The sequence below is a fragment of the Chrysemys picta genome, chromosome 2, assembly GCF_011386835.1.
Source record: "Chrysemys picta bellii isolate R12L10 chromosome 2, ASM1138683v2, whole genome shotgun sequence".
Lineage (NCBI taxonomy): Eukaryota > Metazoa > Chordata > Testudines > Emydidae > Chrysemys > Chrysemys picta.
The window spans coordinates 253175862-253185478 of record NC_088792.1 but is presented as its reverse complement, the minus strand read 5'-3'; positions in this window follow the sequence as shown (position 1 = coordinate 253185478).

Below are 9617 nucleotides of genomic sequence, written 5' to 3'. Positions count from 1 at the left end.
GTTCTATCTATAGGGAACATCTGCCTAAGACAAGAGGGCATTGTTGCAGCTTAGCAGAGTGGCACTCAAGTGACTAACACAGTACCATAAAGTTGCAAGCAGGTAACTTTCAAATTTCTCATTTCTTACCTATATACACCTCTACCCCGATATAACACGAATTTGGATATAGCGTGGTAAAGCAGCGCTCCGGAGGGGGTGGGGGGGGACGCGCTTTGGCGGATCAAAGCAAGTTCAATATAATGCGATTTCAGCTATAATGCAGTAAGATTTTTTATTTTATTTTTTTTTTTGGCTCCTGAGGACAGCGTTATATCGGGGTAGAGGTGTATCAGACCCTGCTTAGATTAACTTTATCAAGTTAAGGCTACATAAACATTAATATCATTGTATTGTTTTGATATGACTTTCTCTACTTCCTGTAAATCATGTTTTAATAAAATCCATGAAGTTAGCCTATATTATGTGGGAAATTCAGTCCGTCTTCAAAGAAGTAAACACACACAACCACTCCATAATCAAAAAGCACACAGAGGACAAGTGTTCTATGCTGATCACCAAAGGTACATCTTCCTCTGAAAGTATTGCTAGACATATAAATTATAACCATCTTGTTTACAGTATTTACAGACACTTAAATACCAAGTCCTGAACTGCGTAAGTTACTTGGTGAGAACAGAAGGTAGTGTAGTGGTGAAAAATCACATGTAGGATTGAAGACACGTGTGAAGCACAACATGTTTTTATATATACATTTATTACAATCTATATGCAAGCTTTACCAAACTAATTATCTTTTCCAATTTTGAGATAACTGCTGATTTTTTGAAAACTCATTAAACTTTCAAAATGCATTTATTTTCTCTTGTATTTATTTACAAACCTTTTTTTTGGCACTCAACATCATAATATCTGAATACCTCACAAATGTGAATGAACTTAGTCTCCCAACACTCCTGAGAAGTAAGGAATAATTCCTATTTTTTAGACCGAGAAAATGATGAACAGAGGTTAAGTGACTTATCCAAAGCCACACAGGAAGCCCTATGACAGTACTAGGAATGGAACTAAGAGCTCAGCTTAATCTTGTGCCCTAACCATAAGACCATTCCTTGCCTTCTCCCCAGAGTGACTGACCTAGACCACATCTCACAAAGTTTAAAGGTATGCTGGATAGGATCCTTTAATGTAGTACAGGGGCACGACTGATGTTGTTTGGGTAACCTTAACTGCTTATTTCTACACTTCCTAAAGGTTGGTTTTTCCTTTTTAAAGAGAAAGCTAAAAGTTGCTTGTCCAGTTTAATATTTTGTAGTGGTGGTATATGATAAAACAGTGTTAATACAGATTCCCTCCCCTCTATGTATTTATTTACTTATTTTTACATTCGAGGAAAAATAGTTCAGCTGTTTCTGTGAACTAGAGGAAAATAAATCGTTTTGATTAAAATTCTTACAACTATTTGAGATGCTCTAGCATATCCATGCTTTGGAGCAAGGATGTGAAATGTGGAGGAAGATCACCCTGTGGCAGAGGTTCCTTTATACTGCCTCTGTGAAAATCAACTCAAACTTCTGAGTTATAAATCTATAAAAATCCATTTGCATATTCTCAGTAGAGGTTTGTTAAAGACTGGCAGCCAAATGCTTTGAACATGCCATTTCTACTGAGCACTGCTCCACTCTGGGGTGAAGCAGACTTTTTTTTTTTTGCAATTTTTTTCTGACTGCCAGGTCATTATTGTGCTGGGTGATGAAACTGAGAACAGGGAAGGTAAGTCTTACATTACGAGCACTGAAGTAGCACAGTACAGTGACATCATTGTAGCATCAGGGATGGAGAGGATAGCTCAGTGGTTTGAGCATTGGCCTACTAAACCCAGGGTTGTGAGCTCAATCCTTAAGGGGGCCATTTAGGGAATTGGGGGCAAAAAATCTGTCAGGGATGGTACTTGGTCCTACTGTGAAGGCAGGGGACTGGACTCGATGACCTTTCAAGGTCTCTTCCAGTTCTATGAGATAGGTATATCTCCATATATTATATTATAGACACATTAGTGACAGAAGGGGTTTTTCCCATCACTGTAGTAAATTCACCCCCTTGAGAGGTGGTACCTAGGTTGACACAAACCTTTACCATCAACCTAGTGGTGCCTATAGTGTTGCTTAGGTTGGCTTCTGTGACATTATTGACATGAACTGTGACTGTATAAATCATTGTTGCAACCAAGGTCCTATAGTTGCACCAAATCTTGTACAAAGGAGGTCAAGTAAGGTGCCTATGAAAAGGTTGTAATTTGCTGGTTATGATTATGCTGTCTGTATGTGTATCATTTTTGTACGTGAAGTTATGACTATGGGCTATGTACTTGTATCTCAATGTGCTTGATTCTAAGTAGCATTAGTGATGCATTTGATTAGCTTCTTGGGGGGGGAAATCTTCAGATTAAGTGCCCAATCAAGAAACACTTAACTGACAATGGACCTTGGGAGACACCAATCCACATCTGAGGAGCCTTCCTGGAGACGTTCAAGGTAGCATGTGAGCAATGGCTGCTCTACCTGTAAAGAGCTGAGTCATGCAGGGACATGTGACTTGCCCATGTGACTCCAAACTCCATCTTGCTGCTTTGATTTTCCACACTAAGAACAAAGGGGTTCTTCCACATGGCAGAGGATATAAAAGGCCCTGGAAACCCCTCTGTTTGGTCTTCAATCCTGCTTCTAACCTGGATGAACTCTGCTTGAAACTGAAGCTCTGAACAAAGGACTGAATGACCCATCCAAGCTGGGATGTTTGTACTCCAGAGACTTGATTGATATAAATCAGCAGTAATCCCATCAAGCCTGAATTAAGAACTTTGCAATTGTTGTATGTATTTGATTCCATTTAACCAATTTTAACACTCATCTATATTTCTTTCTTTTTATGAATAACTCTTTAGATTTTAGATTCTAAAGGATTGGCAACAGCGTGATTTGTGGGTAAGATCTGACTTGTATATTGACCTGGGTCTGGGGCTTGGTCCTTTGGGACAGGAGAACCTTTTTTCTTTTACTGGGGTATTGGTTTTCATAACCATTCATCCCCATAAGGAGTGGTGCTGGTGGTAATACTGGGAAACTGGAGTGTCTGAGGGAATTGCTTGTATGACTTCTGGTTAGATAAAACCAAAGTTCTCTCTGTATGGCTGGTTTGGTGTGCCTTAGTAGTGAAGGACCACCCACCTTGGGCTGTGACTGCCCTGCTCTAAGCAATTTGTCCTGAATTGATACACTCAGTAGTGTCCCGCCAAAGGCTGCTTTGTTACAGCTTCACTTTTTCACACCTCTAAAGAATGTGGCTAGGTCAACTTCAGTTTTAGGTTTAGACCAGGCCAGAGTGTGTCTCCTGTGTTTCCAGTACTCCCCTACTGATGCCGAGGCAGTATGGAAGAGGAGAAAGCAAGTTGACTCAGATACAGAGGGGTGAGAAGCAGGAACTGGCTAGGGGGAATGGAACAGGGTGGTATAGAAACAGGGGAACAGAGAAAAGGAGACACTAGGGAACAGGGAAGAAGAGGGAGGCTAGTGGGGACAGAAGCAGAAGGGTCTGTAGCACACACTTGAACATACTCATCTTCAAAACTTGGAATGAAACTCAAGATTCTTGAGTTACATTATTTCTCTGCTATCAGTAAATATCTCTGAGAACCACTGGCAAAAACTGGCAGTCAGAAATATGGTTGCCCATGCAACATTAATTTGTATTCCTTGTATATAGGTATTAGGATAGCCCTCAATGACTCGACCACATATTTTTCCACAGGATCCTTGCCTCATACACAGGATGGGTCGTACTTAGGGTAATCAGGGTTGTGTAGTAAAGAAGGCTGTTGTCTGTAAGACCCTTGCCTTGTTTGTTGTGGAAGTTGGAAGGTATGTAGTGAATGAGGAAGGGAATTGCAGGAAGAGAAAGGATGGTTTTGTGGTTAAGGCAGTGAATTCTACCAATGAGAACTAGATTCTATCCCTGCCACTCTCTGAGTCCCCAGGTGATGCTGGGTAAGCCACACAAACTGAATTTTCACAGCTGGTAACTGTATTCCTCATTTTCTGGGTATCCTATTTGAGAAAACTTGGGCCAGGTTTGCACAAGTGGTGAATACCTAGAGCCGCTCCTGACTATATGTATTTTGCCGCCCCAAGCATGGCAGTCAGGCAGCTTTCAGCGGCGCGCGCGGGAGGTCCGCTGGTAACGCGGATTAGGCGGCATACCTGCGGGAGGTCCGCCGGTCCCGTGCCTTCAGCGTACCCGCCGCCGAATTGCCACCTCCCTGACTGCTGCCCCAGGCACGCGCTTGGTGTGCTGGTGCCTGGAGCTGCTCCTGCCCATAGTTACAACTGAAGTCAGTAGAAGCCATACGTCAGAGTGCTATTAAATGCTAAGTACTCTGAAAAGTCAGGCCATGGCGTCTCAAATTGGGCACCCAAAATTTAAGCTTTCTTATCTCGTTGCCTAAGTTCCCCATTTCTAAAATGGGGATAACAATACCACTTCAATTCACTGGTGTGTTTAATGAATGTCTTTTTATGTTTATGAAGTGCTCATGCTACAGTGAGCACCAACAAAAGACTCCTTGAGGAAATTACTAAGGCTGTGTCTACAATTACAAGCTTACAGTTGCACAGCTGTACCGATACAGCTCTGATGCTATAAGAGCGCTCGTGTAGCCATGTTATGCTGACGGGAGAGAGCTCTCCAGTCAACATAACACCAGCTCAACAAGCGGTGGAATCTATGTTGGCAGGAGAGCATCTCCCACCAACATAGCACTGTGTACGAGTGCTTATGCCAGCAAAACTTAGTCACTCCTGGGGGAAGGGGGGAGAAGGTTCACACCCCTGAGCGATAAAAGTTTTGCTGATATAAGTGCTAGTATAGACATGGCCTAATTCTGTACTCAATACAGAGCTTGGATGATATATAATAAATAAGGAATGGGACCACATACAGAATGATGAGGATAAAATTAAATAGTTACTAGAGCTGACGGAACTCACAATTTTTGGTTCGTAAGAATTGTAATCTGGGTTCATTCCGCACTGGAACAAACCCAAATTTGCCAAAAGTTTCTCAATGAATCAAGAATTTTGTTTTGTGAACACTGAATCAGTGTTTCCTACATGAAGGTAAATGAATTAATTTTTGCTGGAACATTTCCGACCAGCAACACATTCAGTGAGCATAGTCTCTCTCCTCTGCACTGAATGAGGCTAGGGTTCTGTGGAAAAAATTGCATGTGATTATGTACCAAGTCTGTATCAAAGTCTACACAAAAGGGTGGCTAAATTAAGGTTGCATGGGCAACTTTAAATTTGGCATTTCCTAATTTAAGTGCTTGACTTTGCAACTTTAGCACTCTTAGATTTGTATAGTGTATGCATATATACTTTCCTCACTAGACCTTTATTTTAGAATTAAAGATTAAAAACAGCAAAAAATAACTACTATAATGTGAATTAGCATGTAAATATAATTGGATTGTATCTGTTTTAATACATCTGACTATCTTATTTCTTCCAAATACATTTGTAAACAAGATTGTACTTATGTCTGTTCTGTTGTAAAATAAAACCAGAAATCTTCATTTATTCTTAAATCTGGATTAAAACAATTTCATTGACAAATTATCACATTACATTGTTTGTTTGAATACCCAGTTGCCTAGATTGAATTTTGTAATGGAGAAATTATAGTGTCTTCACGGGAGGACTAACTCCCTCCTCCCCACCTCCAGATACAATTCTTTCGGTGGGTTAAGGATTCTCACCCTAGCAAAATCACTCTTAACATATGACACCAAAGACCACAAATAATCACGCCTGCAGCTCTATTTAGAGCTCAAGATGACAGATGTTGGTGAAAGGAAATGAAAACAAGACTTCAAATCCTGGGCTCTTACTCTTTCCCCTGAAACTATGTAAAGAAGCCTCAGAAGGGGGAGGGAGCGAAACAATCTAACAAAGATAAAAAACATGTAGTATATCTAAGACTACTGTGAAGCAAATGCTTCTTAGCCTACGATATTTTAGGTATGTGTGTTGTAATGAACACAGCAGCCCATTTAAGCAGTTTTTCTTCACCAAGAATCTGAAATTTTATTTAATTATCCTAACAGAGTACAAAAGACAAGTCTATACAATTCTAAATGAATACTAGATCCTCCACTTCTAAAATGGAGGATGTTTATAAAGAGGAAGTTTGGATTTTTTATGAGGAGTACTGTCACACAGCCTTTCTAAACTGCATCCATGGTGTTTGCATCAGTTATTTCTTCCCATAATTAATGTCTTATGTGTTTGAAGATCATGACATTGGTTTGTGATAGGCTCCTAATGAAAAAGTTAAAGAAGAACTGAGCTGCTTTTTATCATCCAAAAATGCCCAGATGTAGTATTAAGTCTTCAGTACCTAATTCTGAAACACAGCAAACTGTGATAACAGAAATTCTGTGAAACAGTCTAACTTAACTGATCAAAAGTCAAATTTGTAGGTTAAGTGAAAGCAATAGACTAATCAGATAGAACAACTAGAGCAGAAACGGATGTCTTGCCTACACTAGAAAGGGTTTGCCAATATTGCTATGCACACATCTTATTCTGCCCAAGTTCTTTTGCTGGTATAGCTTATATTATACCAATCTTCAAAAGGACTTTTTGCCAGTATAACTGCATCTACATAGGGCTTTTACTGGCATAGCTATGTCAGTCAGAGGTGTCTTCTTTCACCCCTCCCTCCCCCATTAACCAACATAGCTGTAACAGCAAAACTTAAGTGTTAACCAAGCCTTAAGGTGATACAACAGCATGATTAAAGTCCAGCAGTAAAACTGAAAGCCTCAATAATATGAAAGCCAACCTGCCTGGAACACAAATTCTCAACCAGTAAAACTGATTTCTGGAGAACGAGGCAAATCAAATCGACCTTTAAATTTTTAAAACAATAGCTACTGGCACTATTAAAATAGAATCCAAAGTAAAATTCAATTTATTTTGAACAGATTTATTAGGTACCAAGATGGGGGCAAAATAGTTTGGCAAAACCAGCTAGTACTTATTCTCAGCTTTTAGACTGGAAGACTCTATCAATAATCTGCTAGCATTAGTATATCACATAAAACCACTATCTTGATCTGTAGTCCCATGCAAAGGGAAAAGAACTCCTTCTCCTTAAGCAGGCATTTATGAACAAAAATGATGAGAGAGGCTGCTGTACACTGCAAAACTTTGAACATGATGCAGTGGAGAACTGTAAATCCAAAGGACAAAATGCTCCACACTTGGGTCTAGAGCCACAAAAGGACTTAGGCACCTAAAGTGGCAGTTCAGTGCCTAAATTCAACATTTAGGCACTACCGACATCCTCAAAATCCCTGCTCAGCTGCCATCTAACTCTGCAGGTCCCAAAGTTTCTGCCAGTGAACTTGAGTACAACCATCTCAGTCCCGGTACCAAGCTCAAGCCTAAGTCTTGGTGGAAATCCTCAAACTGGCCCATTCCATGCCTATCTTACCTGTAGAACCCAACCTGGTTGGCACTCACAGTATAACCTAACCCCACACTCACCTGGGAGGTAGAAGGGTCAGGTTCAATTTCCCCCTATGCTTAATGTGAAGCAGGGATTTGCCCTTGGGTCTCCCCCTTCTCAGAAGTGTGCTCTAACCACTGGGCTATTGGATATTCTGGGGAGGCATTTCTCAATCTCTCCTGGTAAACTATTCCACTGTGTATAAATAATTAAATATGCACTGGAACAGGGAGGAATATGGATCTCCCACATTCCAGGTGAGTGCTCTAACCACTGAGTTAAAAGTTATGAGGAGGCATCACCACCTCTTCCGGTATTTCTTGAAAAATAAAAAATTAAAAACAGCTCAGGTACCTAACTCCATGAGGGGTTTCATGACTATGAATCCACGTGGAAATAGGTGCCTAACTCCCTCTGAGGGGAAGAGCTTAGGTCCCAACCCTTTCCTCATCATTTCCTATTGGCTGGCTGAAGCAGCTCCCTGCTCAGTTTGCTGACTTTAGTGGAAAACTTTTTAAGAGGCCTCTCTCCCCATGCATTATATAAAGATCCTGGGTGCCTAATTCAGGACTGTGGATTTCACTAGGTAGCAAAGTGCTACAACTCTGAGTCTTGCAACGCCTAAGTCACCAGCTCTAGCCCTGGGTGCATAAAGTTAGACACCTAAAGAAGTGGTCTATTTTTTAGTGCTGGGTGGTGCAAATGCCTTAAAAAATTAAAAAATAATAAGATTCAGGCCACCTAGTTAAGGGCCCAACATAAAGCACTTAAAATTGAAGAAAAATTGCCTAAGGCTGTAGCACGGTTGCCAATTTTCACGTAAAATAAATAAGTACCCCAACTTTCACAATAAGCCAAAAATCAAACTAATCCCATTTCAAAACAAGGCCAAAACAAGCCAATCCCTAAGAACCCCAACACTCTAAGTGACTAGATCCCCCTGGCATGCAGTCTGGGACTGTAGTGGACCTGCTGTGCACCCCTGAATTTCTCCCCCCCTTGCCCCTGCTTGCCGGGAGCCGATCAAAAAAAAGAAGCAATAAGCTACAAGCCCAACAAGCCAAAAACTAGTCAACAAGCAACTCACAAGCCAATTAAGCCAAAAACAAGCCCAATTTCTGCATTTTTTCCCCACAGGTTTGGCATGTCTGGACTGTAGATGAACGCAGGGTACATATGTGCTACGGCAGCACTGCAACTATAAATTATTCCATTCACCTAGCAGGGTCTACATTGGGTTTTATATCACCTTAACGACATCTCGGGGGTGTGAATTTTTTACACCCCTCAGTGACACAGCTAGGTGGACCTACGTTTTAGGTGTAGACCCGACCAAAGGTAAAACTTGAGTTGTAGGCCACTCAGACCCTTAAAAAAACTTAAGTGACATTAAGGTGTCTATTCTCCAATTTATTTAATTAGTCCTAAATAATTCAGCTGACTGCGCTAAGACCTCCTTGCTCCCCTCAACAAAAGGAAGGAACTGTTGGGTTTAACTTTTTTATGTCTTTTTATGAACCATTGCATAACTGTTGTAGTTAAAGTTACAGAGATTTAGGCCTGGTCTACATTAGGGGCTGGTCCACACTAACCCCCCACTTCGAACTAAGATACGCAACTTCAGCTACGTTATTCACGTAGCTGAAATCAAACTATCTTAGTTCGAACTTATCGCAGGTCCATACACGGCAGGCAGGCTCCCCCGTCGACTCCGCGTACTCCTCTTGCCGAGCAGGAGTGCAGGCGTCAACGGGGAGCAATTACAGGATCGATCCAGGATCGATTTATCGCATCTAGACAAGACGCGATGAATCGATCCCAGAAGATCGATTGCTTACCGCCAGACCCGTAGATAAGTATAGACATACTGTAGGAAACTAGGTCAGTATAACTGTCCAGGGCTGTGAAAAATCCATACACACCTCTGAACTGATCTAACCTCCGCTTTAGACAGCATTAGGTGCATGGGCAAATTCTCCTGTCAACCTAGCTACAGCCTTTCGGGGAGGTAGGTTGCCTACGCCAATGGGAGAAGCACTTCCCCAGGA